At 38.4% G+C, this 14,952-nt stretch overlaps 1 protein-coding gene and 1 non-coding gene across 2 annotated transcripts in view; both read left to right on the top strand.

Moving 5' to 3' along the window:
- The window catches only part of GXYLT2 (glucoside xylosyltransferase 2), an 82,611-nt gene that overhangs the window by 34,314 nt on the left and 33,345 nt on the right, over positions 1-14,952 (top strand). The gene's annotated exons all lie outside the window — the stretch shown is intronic.
- Positions 8,615-8,723, top strand: LOC123623674. The gene has a single exon (XR_006729965.1). It is a non-coding gene; the product is annotated as a U6 spliceosomal RNA (small nuclear RNA).

The following is a 14,952-nucleotide window of genomic DNA, read 5'->3' as shown; positions in this document are numbered from 1 at the left end:
CTTTTCCCTTTCTTTTAAGTAAAGGACAGAAGGCCTTTACTCCTATGAGAATAAGTGAGTTTTATGAATTCATATCACCTTTCCCTCAATTAATTGGAAGTAGTGAGATTTTTATAATAGATCTGTGCATTTTGCTACATGTTGTACCTGTTTAATTATAAAGACTTCTCAGTAATTGTGGTCCTCTGGGGAGCCTGGAGATATTTAAAACACGACAGAGATCACTGTACTGTAGAATCTTCAAAGACTTTATTGGTAAGTGGTACCCAAAATAATTATGTGAGGTAGGGTAAGGTGCTATCCAGACCTCACTTAGGGACCTAGGGAGAAAAGTTGTTTTTGTTTGTTTTGTTTTTACCAAGTTTTAATAAGCTTCAAGATTATAATGTCTGATGTCTTTCTTGCTCCCAACACTTGTCATAAGTATACACATTCAAGGAAGGAAGTGGGGAAGAAAGTTATCAAGAGAGACAGGATAAAATTATAGCTGTAAAGGAAATATAAAAATCTCAGGATAAACCTCAACTGAGGCATCCATGGGACATCCAGATGGTTGAGAAAATCTTTCAACATTTAAGACAGAACAAAATAATCAAGAAGAAAATTCCCCGAGGAAGCAGAGACAATGCAGCAGCAGGACACTTTAGAATAGAAAAGCTATGCTATCTATAATCAAATAAATGAGATGTTTTATAAGGAGGGGATATTCAGAAATGGCAAGAAAGACAATACCATCAACTTTACATGGAAAGTGGAGCAAAAAGACTACAAGGTGGATAATAGGAGACGAAAGAACAGAATAAAGATCAATCCAAGAGGTCCAACATTAGTTTAGTAGGCACAGAAGCAAGAGAGAACAGGAAAAATGGAGGGGAAGAAGCTATCTGAGAAAGGATACAAGACAGTTTTGCTGAAATGCAGGATGTAAGTTTTCAAATTAAAGAGCCCACTGAGTACCCAGCAACATGGCTGAAAAAGGACCACACCAGGGTTTATCCTTACAGTTGTTCAGGTGCTATTTTAAAAACGTGAAATTTTAGACCACTAATGGTAAAGCTAAGCTTTATTATAATAGATTTTGACTTCTTGACTTCAGCACTGGAAATTATACACAAATGAAGCAATGACTTTAACAGTCGGAGAGAAAATGCCCAAACTGTCAATCAAGTATGAACTTAGAATGAAAACAGTTTTAGACAGTGAATTTTTCAAAAATGTTACCCACCATGCATCTTTTCACAGGAAGCTAGCAGAGGATGCATTTCAATAACATGAGGCGGGGAAAGCAAAAACAAGGCATAGGGTGCAAGAGAGAGGCAATAAGATACAAGAAAAAAGTAATGGGACTCCCAGAATGATGGGGAAGGAATACCCAGAAATCCTTGAGAGCAGGTGTGCCTGAAAGGGGCAGGAGGACAAAGGCTGCAGGGGAAATGTCTCAAGAAGAAAAAAAGGGATTGGCAGTAGAGTGCTATTGTGGGTTTAGTGATCAACGAATTGATAGGTACGTAGAAGACAAAGAAAATGAAAAAATTAGGGCCGGGCGCGGTGGCTCATGCCTGTAATCCCAGCACTCTGGGAGGCTGAGGCGGGAGGATAGTTTGAGTTAAGGAGTTCGAGACCAGCCTGAGCAAGAGTGAGACCCTGTCTCTACCAAAAATAGCAAGAAATTAGCTGGACAACTAAAAATATACAGAAAAATTCACCGGGTATGGTGGTACATGCCTGTAGTCCAGCTACTCGGGAGACTGGGGCAGTAGAATCGCTTGAGCCCAGGAGTTTGAGGTTGCTGTGAGCTAGGCTGATGCCATGGCACTCTAACAGAGTAAGACTCTGTCTCAAAAAAAAAAAAAAAAAGGAAAATGAAAAAATTAGGCAATTGATTAACTCCAGGAAAAGTGTTGTACAAGAAAGGAAATGTCACCATAGAACTATACATAGCTCAACAATAAATATTGTTTATTTAGTCATAATATTTTAAAAAATGTTAAAAACCTCAATTGAGTGTGACTCTTCTTCTCAGTCTCTTATTATTTAACATAGCCTTGGCCTACAAATTTATTCTGAAAGTTTTCTGACTCCATATTTCTAAGAAACTTGTCTCATTCTTTAATATTTTAAAGGAGTACCATGCCAAATAAATAAAAATTTTACATTACCTAGATTTTAGATATCACATTAAGGACAACACATATAATCTTCCCTTTTCTACTTCTGTTTTGTTAAAGAGGCCTGTACCTGGTTCCAGTGTTTAGAAGTCTGTATGTTTACCAGAGATATATTAATGAGTTAGCTGTGGGCTAATGGAAAAGGGAGTCTCATCATACTTTTTAGAACTTTTTATAATTAAGGTCAGACCTCTGTATTATTATTAATATTATACCTCAGCATTAGCAATTAACATTGAGACATCCTTGGAACCAACCCTTTGGATATTAGCAAATATTGACAGACGTATAAGAATATATTAAAAATCCTTATTAAGAGGAACATCAATTAGAATCACCATAAATGACGTCTATACATTTCATCAAGCACCAGGAGGCCATAAATTATTGGAATGAGATTAGCTGCTGAAATGATTATATGAAATGACCCTAGATATCAATTTTGTTGAAAAAGTTTCCATAGTACTTATCATTTACTTGCACAGTATTAAAAGTTTGACATTCAATGTATTAGCTACAACTCTTGGTTACATGTGAGAAAAAACTCAGTTCCAACTAGCTAAGCAAAGAAGGAAATTAGTTTATTGGCTTATCTAACTGCAAAGCACAGACAATACGGCTGATTCCAAGCACAGCTAGATCCAGGGGCTCACATAATGTCATCAGGTCGGTCTCTCTCTCTCTCTCTCTCTCTCTCTCTCTCAGAAAAAGAGCATGGCAAGGTGGCAGCCTCCAAAATGGTAGCATGAGGAGCTCTGTGGAATTGCTCCCCAGTGAAATAAGCACAACTGGTAAAAATTATTTTTTTAAATAACTATCTAAATTGCAAATAACTATCTAATTGGAAATCGTCCTAAAGACCTAAACAAATGAAGAAACATTTATTTAAGAAAATCTGGCCAGGTATGGTGGCTCACATCTGTAATCCTAGCACTCTGGGAGGCCAAGGTGAGAGGATCACTTCAGGTCAGGAGTTCAAGACCAGCCTGAGCAAGAGCAAGAACCCGTCTTTACTATGAAAGAAAGAAAAGAAAGAGAAGGAAGGAAAGAAAGAAAAGAAAGAAAAGAAAGAAAGAAAGAAAGAAAGAAAGAAAGAAAGAAAGAAAGAAAGAAAGAAAGAAAGAAAGAGAGAGAGAGAGAGAGGGAGGGAGGGAGGGAGGGAGGGAGGGAGGAAGAGAGAGAGAGAAAGAAAAAGAAAGAAAATCTAACAAAACTTGGTAAGAATAGTGAGAATCTGTGAGATTTGAACTATGACCCACTCCCTCTCTCCCCCTTTCCAGCTGAGTAGATGAAAAGCGAACTTCAGGCAGTTCTTTCTCCCCAGCTCCCAGTTGAGGGATATAATATCTTCTTGGGAGGGGCAGACCATCAGCATTTCTCATTTCTACCAGCTATGTGATGCAGAGCCTAAATTCCAGGCAAATGTGGTGAAGAAGTAAAGACTTTTCTTAATTAAGGGGAGGCTTGTAGCTCCTTAAGAACAACAAGCAAAACCATGGGCCAGTTAGTTTACAAGGGAGAACCAGGGGGAAAGGCAGGTAAAATATGCCCTCCTGATGTCAGAACTAGCTTCACAGACTGCCATCAAAACTTCAAATTGGTTTCAATTTAATTGGATTAGACTGTGAAGCAATTTGTGTTCCACTAAGGAAATAACTCCCCCCCAAAAATGAAAAAAATTATTAAATTGAAATGCTATATTAGAATATATTCACTTAATGCAAAAGAAAGCAGGAAAGAAACTATAAAGGAACAAAGAAGACATGGGACAAATGGAAAACAAATAGTTAAGTGGCAAACATAAATTCCACTGTATAAATATAACATTGACTGTGAATGGATAAAACAATCCAATTAAAAGGCAGAGACTGTCAGAGATAATAGATAAAGAATACAGTTCAACTGAGTGCCATCTATAGAAGGCACACTTTAGGTTCAAAGAAACAAATAGGTTAGAAATACAAGGGTGGAAAAAGATATGCAAACAGCAACCACAGGAAAGCTGGAGTGCTTATAATAATATCAGGCAAAATAGAATTTTAGGGAAAAAAGAAACATTACTAAAGATAAACAGAAATATTTTTAATGATAGAAGTATCAATCCATCAAGAAGGTATAACACTTATAAACATATATGCACCTAACAACAGACCTACAAAATACGTGAAGCAAAAACTGACAGAATTGGAAAAAGAAGTAGGCAATCCATCAATAATAGTGGGAGACTTCATTAATCCTACTTTCAATAATGAATTGAACAACCAAGTAGAATATCAACAAGGAAATAGAAGAATAACTCTATAACCAGTTGACCCAGCAGACATCTGTAGAACACTCCACCCAAGACCAGCAAAACACATATTCTTCTGAGTGAACGTGGAACATTCTCCAGGATAGACCACATGCTGGTCCATAAAAGAACCCACAATAAGCTTCAAAGGATTGAATTTATACAAAGTATGTTCTCTGACCACAATAGAATGGAAATTCGTAGTCAGTAACAGAAGAATATTTGGGAAGTTCACAAATTCATGGAAATTTAATACACTCCTAAATAACCAATGACGCTAGCACTCTGGGAGGCCGAGGCAGGAGGATTGCTTGAGCTCAGGAGTTCAAGACCCACCTGAGCAAGAGTGAGACCCTGTCTCTAACAAAAATAGAAAAATTAGCTGGGTGTGGTGGTGCACACCTGTAGTCCCAGCTACTCGGGATGCTGAGGCAGGATAATCGCTTGAGCCCAGGAGTTTGAGGTTGCTGTGAGCTAGGTTGATTCCACTGTACTCTAGCCCAGGTGATAGAGCGAGACTCTGTCTCAAATAAATACATACATACATACATAAATAACCAATGACTTAAAGAAGAAATTACAAGGGAAATTAGAATGAAAATGAAGACAAAACATACCGACACTTAGGAGATGCGGCTAAAATAAGGTTTAGAGGGAAATTTGTGGTTGTAAACTGCAAGAGTACAAATAAGGAAAGATCTCAAATCAATAACCCAACCTTCCACCTAGAGGATAACAACAAAACCAGAAGTTTGTTCTTTGAAAATATCAATAAAATTGACAAACTTTTAGGTAGACTGAGCAAGAAAAAACAGAGGACTCAAATTACTGAAATCAGAAAGGAAAGAAGGGACATAACTACCAATGTTACCAAACTAAAAGGATTATAAAGCAATACTGTGAATAACTGTAGGTTGACAAATTAGATGACTTAGATAAAATGGACAAATTTGAATTCTGTGGATCGTCTTTTCACTTTCTTCATAGTGTCCTTTGAAACACAAAAGTATTTAACTTTGATGAATTCGAAGTTATCTATTTTGTCTTTTGTTGTTATGCTTTTGGTGTCATATCTAAGAAACCATTGTCTAATCCAAGGTCATGATTCATGTATTATACTCATCCCTGAAGCAATCGTTATGTCCAGGAAGACAGGACACATAAATTGGCTCCACTTGAGTCACGTTCTCTCCCATGAGCAACAAGGATCAACTGCATTGAAACCACGTGGATTTGGTTTGACCACAGGAAAGAACTTTACCGCAGCTGCTCTTGTCAGAAGATGGAGGAAGCTGTGCTGGGAGGGCAAACAATAACCGTCTACTTGTCTTAACGGTCTCCTCTCAGCCATCAGAGAGGTCCATTTACTTTGTTACGGTGAGGAGTATCAAATAAGGTATAAGAAGATGTGGCCTTTAGAAAATGTAATAGCCATAGTATTAGGGAGCATTTAATGGAGACAGAAATTAATTAGAGATATATAGAGACAGTATAGTGTAGTTGTTAAGACTACAGGCTCTGAAAGCAGCCCAAATATGTTCAAATCTTACTTCTACCACTTACCATTTTGTAACCAGAGGAAATAATAATTTAACTTTTCTTTGCCTTAATTTACTCATATGTAAAATTGGGATAAGAATATTACCTATCTTGCAGTGTTGTGAAAATTTAAATTAGTTAATACATTTAACACCCTAAGAAGCAATGCCTTGCACACAGTAAGTGTTAGCTGCTATTTTTATGGGACTGATATATGGCATGACACTACTGAACTCATTAACTCTTTTCCCAAAAAGTACCTTATCTTAGTTGATAGCAGCAACATTTTTTTGGCCCAGTTGGCCAAGCCATAACCAACACAGAACACTTGTATCATGCCCCAGCAGATAACACTGCTATTATGACATCAGTCACATTTAGGGAATTGTCTTTTTGACCCCAGCATAATTACCATCCCAGTAGTTCTAAAACTGAAGAGTCAGCATGTGTGTTATGAATATTTGTTGATTACCTATAGTAACATAGTTCTTTCACCGCAGGCAATCATAATTAACTTAGGCTGGGTTAATCAGAAAAAGACTTGACTGAAAGGACGGTGGGAGCTCTCAGAATGGAAGAGAAGCTTAGCCAACTAGGCTTGTGTTTGGTTAGAGATGGCAAGCAAATCATTTGCATTTATATTAATTCTTTCCTAAAACTACCCTAAAATTGATAATTTTTTCTTTCTTTCCTCTCTCCCTCTCTCTTTCTTTCCTTCTTTCTTTCTTTTCTTCCTTCCTGTCTTTCTTGTCCCTTCCTTCCTTCCTTCCTCCTTCCTTCCTTCCTTCCTTCCTTCCTTCCTTCCTTCCTTTTCTGTCTTTCTTTTCAGGGGTCTTTCTCTGTCACCCCAGCTGGAGTGCAGTGGCGCAATCATAGCAGCCTCCTGAGTAGCTAGGACTACAGGCTAGCCCACCACGTCCAGCTGATAATTAATTTTTTAAAGAGCATAAGTCTATTCTAGGACAAAAAGAACAGGAGAGGCGGCAATGGCAATTAAACCTTAAAGTAAATTTTGAGTGATGTTAACCAACTTAGTCAACCTGAAACAGCTGAACTACCAGTGGGGAAAGCCTAGGAGCAAATGATATATATGACCAAACCGCTCAAAAGCCAATGGATTGGTGACACCAGCTACCTCTGGGAAGGGCAGTGAGATGAGCCTAAAATCAGGAGGTTTTGTTGCCTCTCAGTTGGTGAAGCAGTTGGATCCCCAGATTGCCTGTTTTATACCATTTAACTGGGAATCTGACTCTCCCCTCCTTGGGAAAAATACTGAAAGTTGCATTGCTAACAAAGGTGAAAAAGAGCGTCCCTGGACTAGGAGAATCCAGGCATAGTTGAGGGCATCATGTTGAAAACATGAGATTCAATTAGAAACTTCCATATGAGTGTTAAAACCTCAGGCTTTTTTTTCTCACATAGACCCCAGAACCTTGCAAAGAAAATTATGCCTTCCAGACAGGAATTTGGAAGAAATAGCTGTGAGGATTTAAGGATACTGACATCAGAGGATGCCCCATTAGGGTGGCCCACCAGAGTTTGCTCCACTGACGTGCTCAGCTGACAGGCCCCCTCCTCCTACTTCTAAACAGCTCTTCAGTGTGAATAGCAATTCAGCAATCACTAGACATTTGAAGACACCCCTAATAGGAAAGACAGGGTTCAAAACAGAGAATATCAACCTAGAGAAAATAACATATGCAGGATGAATTAAACTTCTAAAGAAATTATCATTAGGATCCTCAGAAATAAAACATTACATGTATGAAAGACGCATGGGATTCTATTTAAAAATCAAATATTTAGAGGATGTAAACTCTTGTACATTCAAAATATAGCAGAAATGAACAACTCAATAGAAGAACTGGAAGAAAAAATTGAGGAAATCTTTCTCAAAGTAGAGCAAAAATCAAACAAAAGCTAAAGAGATGGAGAACAGCAATAAAATGATCAGAAAGAGGACTGGTCCAACATCTGAAAAGTAAGAGCTTGGGAAAGAAAAATGAGAGAACACAAAGGGTAGGAAATCAACAGTGAAATTAATTTAAGAAAATTTCCTAGAACAAGAAGATATAAATTCCCAGATTGAGAGAATCCACCAAAGACTTAATCACATTTGATGAAAAAAAAAATCCATACAGCATCAGGCAGATTGACTTGAACTTTCAGAACAATAGAGAGAAAAGGAAGATAATATTAGCTATCAGAAGGGGATAAAAGGTCACATCAAAGGACCAGAAATCGGACAGGCTTCAAACTCCTTGACAGCAATGTGCAAAGTGCTGAAATATTGGAGGAATGCCTTTAAAATTCATAGGCAACCTTATTTCCAATCTAGAATTCTATACCCAGCCAAACTACAAATCAAGTATATGGGAACATTGAGACATTTTCAAATATGCACAGCTTCAAAATATTTAGCCTCCTATGAGTTCTCTCTCAAAGAGCTACTAGATAACATGCTCCACCAAAATGGGGTACATCAAAAAAGAGGAAGACGTGGGATCCAAGAAGCAGGGACTACCACACGAAAGACACATGAAAGGAGCCTCAGGGGAAAGGTGATGATAGCTGCACAGCATCCTGGTTGGAGTGAACCAGGAAGCTGTGGAAGAAACTTTAATAAACATATAGAAACCTCAGCAAACTTTGGCACGATACAAAGAATATTAGCACGGCCCCTGCACAAGGATGAAACAGAAGTGATCTTTAAAAATCAAAATTAAAAAAAAACAAAACAAGGAAACTAACAATAAAAAAGGGCAATTATTAATTCCAAGGGAAACAGAATTGTACAGAGAGGGAAAATATGGTTGATTTCTTGGCTTAACTGGAAATAGCATTTATGTGGTCATCATAAGATAATATTGTGTATTGATCTAAACAACAATTTTGCTATAACTATATTGGGGGGTGGGAAGTGTATATATGTGTGCAGTGGGGTTGGCAGTTTGTGTGAAAGAGAGCTAAATCCTGTTCTTCCAGGGCAGGAAGCCAATAGATGAGGTATATTATTTAGAGACATGTAGGTGCATACCTAGAGAATCAATTTAAAGAATTGAAATTGGCGGTTTTCTCTGAGAGTAGGAAACCTGATGGGGAAGTATAGACTGTTTTATTATTTGTCCATATGTCTGTCTGTCTATTTACCCATGTATGTTATTTACCAAGTTTTTTTTTAAATTGTTTCACTATTCTGTGTTTCTCAAATTGTGGGGAATAACCCACCAATGACTCCTGAAACCAATTTAGTGGATTATTATCAGCTTTTTTTTAAAAAATAAAGTAGAATAGAATGGAAAATAATGGAGATGCATTACATATAATAAAGACAAATACTATTTTTGACATTTCTGTTTATGTATTTATGTATGCATGTGGTAAAATTGTGGCAAACATGCATTTCTTACTGTGCAATGCATTTTTAACAGTTGAAAATAGTTTGAGAAACTGCTTTAAAACATGTCTTCCAGACTTACCACTGAACAAAGAGGAATGTATGGTGGGTGGCCAAAGACCACCCAGTCTGCTACCCTTGCCACGTGCTTGCATCTTTAGGTTTATGATTTCATTAAGTCTTCACAGCTCTTTGAGGAATACACTTATTTGTATCCTCTTTATAAGTGAGGAAACTGAAGTTTAGAGAAATAAAATCCTTTTCCTGCGGTAATCTTAGAGCCTAGATTACAGCCTGAGATTCTCCTATAGTGTAGTCATTCTGCCCTACTTCTTGCAGTTTATTAGTCCCAATGTTTTCTCCTGTATGTGTAGAAAATATTCCCAAAGTGTTCCACCTTTGGAAGATTCCTTCCATTACCTTCCATTCTTTAATTGTTAAATGGGGTTGAAAATAGAACATATGTCTTTGCTCAGATTCACCAGTTTAGTGAGGCTATTGTATTTATAACTGCTCCCTGCCCCTGCTTGCTTTTTCCCTAGCTTACTATCTTCAAAGTTAGAATGCTACATAATTTACTTATTTGTCTTATTTTTTGGCTTCTCTCATGAGCATGTGAGCCCTATCATGGCTAAGATCTTTGATCTCCAGCACCTAGAGCAGTGCCTGGTGTATATGAACAGAAAGCACCCTGTAAAACTTTTTGGACGGATGAATGGAAGGAAAGATGGATGGATAGATGGATGGACAGACAGAAGAATGGATGGATGGTCTTATAAAAAAAAAAGGCTTTAACAACTGCTTCAAAAAGTGGCAGAGAGTATTTAAAGATATAACACTTATAAAAGTTCTGAGCCCTGAACCCAGTGTCCACTCAGTAAATGTTAGTTGGATTAGAGTCACAAATATAAGGAAAGGGAAACCTTCTTTGAAAATTAGTCCAATTCAAGTGAAGAGGTACAGTTCCTTGTGACACAATGATCCTGCTTTCATCAACTCCCTAGCAGAGAACACATTCTCTGGGGGGGCACCATCTGACTAGGAAACTAGACTCTGCTTTAAATGACAGTTGCCATGGCTAACGGAATGTCTACAGCCAACAAGGAAGGATACTGTGTGCTTGCTGGCGGGGATTGCAACACCTGATAAGAGGAGGAAGCACGCCAAGAGGGAGCATGGAAGCAGATGGAAGATCTGAGAGAGCCATTATCTCAGAACATGCCAGAGAAACCAGATACCTTCAGTTACGCAAGGCCTGTGGAAAACGTCCCACATGCGGATCTAACAGTTGGCCCCATAGCTGAGATGATGAAATCAAAGACCAAACACAAGTTTAATGAGCCAGAATCTTAGGAGAACCATCCTGAACAAAGCCATCATTGATTTGCCCAACTCAGAGGCAATCTGAATCTTGTTTGCAAAGATCAGAAGATCAGAAGAGTCTACTTCATTGGTAGGAGCATGTGTGAATGTAGCTATGACATGGGTACACACACCCTGCTCTTTGTTAAAACGTCATAAAAATGAATATGTAAGTGATGTGTAATTCCACAAGGGGGCACAATCGAAGCAAAAATAAAAATTGATATACTTTAATTTTCTCCTGTGCCACCCTATTTTAAGCTAATAATTTAATGAAACAAATGAACTTAAAATTTCAGATTAAAACAGTTAAAATGGGAGAACACTGTTTAATGAAGAATGTGTATTTATTTTTGTACAAATTCCCAATGTGTATATATATATATTTTTTTAAAAACCAAGAAAGAAAGCATTGTATAGGAACAGTACTTTCCAAGTGTCCATCATTCTCTCTGCTAGCTTAAACTGTTTTAACAGTATCAAAGGGGATACTTGAGAATATACCACATTGAACAGAATGTTCTTTGTTCTTTGTACATATAAAATGAAAGGGAAATATCCCAAAGTAGAAAGCATAGTACGTATAGGATGATTCCATTGACATTTCTTTAAATGCAAAAGTATGTGTTCGTGTGTATATAAACATTTGTACACATATAACCATTTATTCGATAATATTTATTGAGCCTCAGTTATGTGACTGGCGCTAGAATATGACTGTGAATAAGATACACAAATTTTGGCTAAGTGTAGTGGCTCACACGTGTAATCCTAGCACTCCGGGAGGTCGAGGTGGGAGGATCGCTTGAAGTCAGCAGTTCAAGACCAGCGTAAGCAAGAGCGAGACCCCGTCTCTACTGAAGATAGAAAAATTAGCCGGGCATGGTGGCGTGCACCTGTAGTCCTAGCTACTTGGGAGGCTGAGGCAGGAGGATCGCTTGAGCCCAGGAGTTTGAGGTTGCAGTGAGCTATGATGACGCCACTGCACTCTAGCCTGAGCAACAGAGCAAGATGGTCTCAAAAAATATATATCTACAAATTTCCTGCTCTCATTGACCTTATATTCAAGTCAGGGAAGAATAACAAAAAATAAGTAACCTATAAGTTAATTTCAGATCGTAGTAAGAATTGTGGAAAAATAGAAGTGTTCAGAGAGTGATGGGAGTGAAGGTCTCTGAGAAGGTAACACATGAGTTGAGATCTGACTTGCTGGCCGTACAAAGATCCTACATACAGGTGAATGCATAGCAGCAGTCTGGGATGGTTCACTGCCCTGTTAACGTTGTTAATTCTGAAGAGAAGAGAAAGCATTGTGGGGGCGTGGAGTGGCGGTGCGGCAGGGATAGGGCCAGGTAAAGGACACCCTGAATGTCTTACCTCGTCAACTGCAGAATTGTTCCTGTGTTTTAGCAACACACAAGCATGAATTTGTGCATTGTGTAAATTCAGATAATTTTTTAAAATGGCAAACTAATAAGAGAAAAAGACAAAGAACATTACAGCTTTTTCTAATGTCTGTGGGCTCTCTGTTCACATTTGCAAGGACATACAGGCCTTTTTCTGACCAGGTGTGCTGGGTCTGGATGTATTTACATTAAGACAAAAAATAAATGTGGCAATGATAATAGAGAAAAGGATTATTATACTGACCTGTTTACTCATCTCTCTGCCACCTGTGTCCCTTCCCTCCTGCATGCCACTCCCGCGTTTTTGGTTTTTGAATGCTGTTCACGTTAGATGGATTCTGTCTCAGAATCTTCCTATGGTCCCTGTACCCTTGTAGGACCGGGTCCAAACCTCTCAGCCCGGTGTTCAGGGCCTTTGCATTCCGACTGGGTTTACCTGTTGACTTTAAGCATTATTCCAGATCACGTATTTACCATTCCAGCCAGACCGGTCTGTCACCGTCTTCCCCAGATGCTGTGCACGTTACCCTCCGCCATGCTCTTGTTTGGAAACAATACCCTAACCGTTCCACTCCTCCACCTCCAGCCTCACTTATTAAAATCATACCTATTTCTTCACAATTTAGGCCAACACCATAACAATCTAAGATCAAAATTCTCTTTTTCTTTAACAAATTAATTCTCTACGATGTATACACACAGTTTCTTGAGATCACTATCAGTGTGAACTCATGGTTTTTTTAAAAAATATATATACAGATAAATCGATATAAAAATAATTATAGATATGTGATATACCTGAGTTTGTATATGTACATGTTTCTCCAAGCTCTATCCATTGAGGGGGGCTATAAGCAGTGAGTGACGCCCCATAGCACGTCTGTCATTCGCATTGTGAGCATGTACTGTTACTGCTCCATGTTAGGTGAAAAACAATAGAACAGAGCACAAGGACCGTGAGCTTTATGTCAAAGATCCCTGGTTTCATCCAGGTGCTGCCATTTACTGGTGGTGACCTTAGGTAAACTGTTTAGGTTCATCTGTTAAATGGGGTAATAATACCATTCTAACAGGATTATTGAAGCACTGGCAACAATGTATATGAAATACCCAGAATGGTGCTTAATACATAACAGATGCTAAATAAATGGAAGGGATGATTATTGCTTTATGCATATTTGTGATTAGATATTTAGTATAGCTGTATGACCTTGGGTAAGTTACTTAACCTCTCCTCATCTCAGTTTCCTCATCTATAAAATGGGGATAATGATAGTACTACCTCACTGGATTGTTCTGAAGATTAAATGAGTCAATATGGAAAAGCTTGTTGAACAGTACCTAGAAAATAATAAGTGCTATGTAAGTGTTTATAATTAGTATAATTATTATTCAGAACAGTATCTTTTCTACCTTATTATTTTATGGGATTATTTATTTACATTGAAGTGTTGGGATATTACCTCCTTTAACTATAGTTTTGCATCTTTCAGATTTTCACCTGTTTACTAGAGGAACTCTCAGAAGTTGCCGACCCATCTGTGGAAATGTTCATTAGTATCTAGCTTTCTGCCTTTGCTCAGTAATTATTGTCTCTGCAGTTGCCTGCCTCAAGATAGGTTCCCTGTGCAAAAAAAAGAGTGTGACAGAAGGACAGAATGGTGGAGGAAAGGGAACTTATTTTATCCAATTGAAAATGTGTGTTGAAATGTAGAATTTGCTTTGCTTACTGATTTTGGTTTGGGGACCTAGGAATTGTAGTCCCAGAGGAGAAAGTCCAAACAGCCCTAGAAGCCCCATAGCTTATCTTTCTGTAGAATGAGAAGGGGCAGAGGCCACCAGATATGTTCCCCAGAATCCCAGGAGAAATGGCTGTTAGAGAAAGGGGGCAGGGCAGAAGAGGGGGTGCTGTCCACGCACATCTCTCGGCACAGATGGTCTTTCTGTCTGCTTTGACAAGACATTTCACCTAGACATGTGTGTGCTCCAGGAATGATGGGAGCTGCAAAACGGGGGGGGGGGGGGAAGGAACAGGGACTCGATATAATTATGGAAATTAAAAATGATCTTGGAATAACTCTTCAGAATGTATTTGGCTTAGGGAAGTGAAAAGTTCACAAAGGTAGAAATAGATGAATAAACACCATAGAGTACCTTGGGTAAAGCAATCTTTATTTAAACTGAAAAATGTAATCATGGTGGCTGTATTTGTTTTTTTCCCATTTTTTTATTGTAGTGAAATATACATAACATCAAAGGTACCACGTTAACTATTTGTAAGTGTGCAGGTCTGTGGCATTAAATGCAGGCACACTGTAGTGCCACTGTCACCAACCACCCATCTCCCGAACGTTCCTCTCCCCACGCTGAAGTAGTGCCTGTATGTCCTGTGCCTTTCACTGGGAGCATCGTTTCTTTAGTCATAATCTGATTTAGTGTACATCCAGACTGTGACTTTCTGATTCAGTGTAGATAAAGTATTGCTATTTTAGTTCTATTCAAGTCTCTTTGTTTTTCATATATGTAGGAGATGTCTTCACTTGGCAAGAAGGAAGGAAGGATTTCCTTTTTTCTTCTGAAAACTTGTCCTTTCCTCTTCTCTGTTTCCACCTCCTGCTTTAACCCTCTTTAAATATTTTTCCCTCCTCCTGATCGTCACTAACATCATGTTCCAAAGGTTCCCTCTCTGGAATTCAGCTCTGCGTGAATCAAAATGGCTCCTCTGTCTTTGCTTCTGTTCTCTTCACTCCCTCCTCTGGCTCCCTTTGTATCCTTTTAGTTTGGAGGGTG

The sequence above is a fragment of the Lemur catta genome, chromosome 18, assembly GCF_020740605.2.
Source record: "Lemur catta isolate mLemCat1 chromosome 18, mLemCat1.pri, whole genome shotgun sequence".
In the NCBI taxonomy this organism is placed as follows: domain Eukaryota; kingdom Metazoa; phylum Chordata; class Mammalia; order Primates; family Lemuridae; genus Lemur; species Lemur catta.
This window is presented reverse-complemented; position numbering and strand designations above follow the sequence as displayed.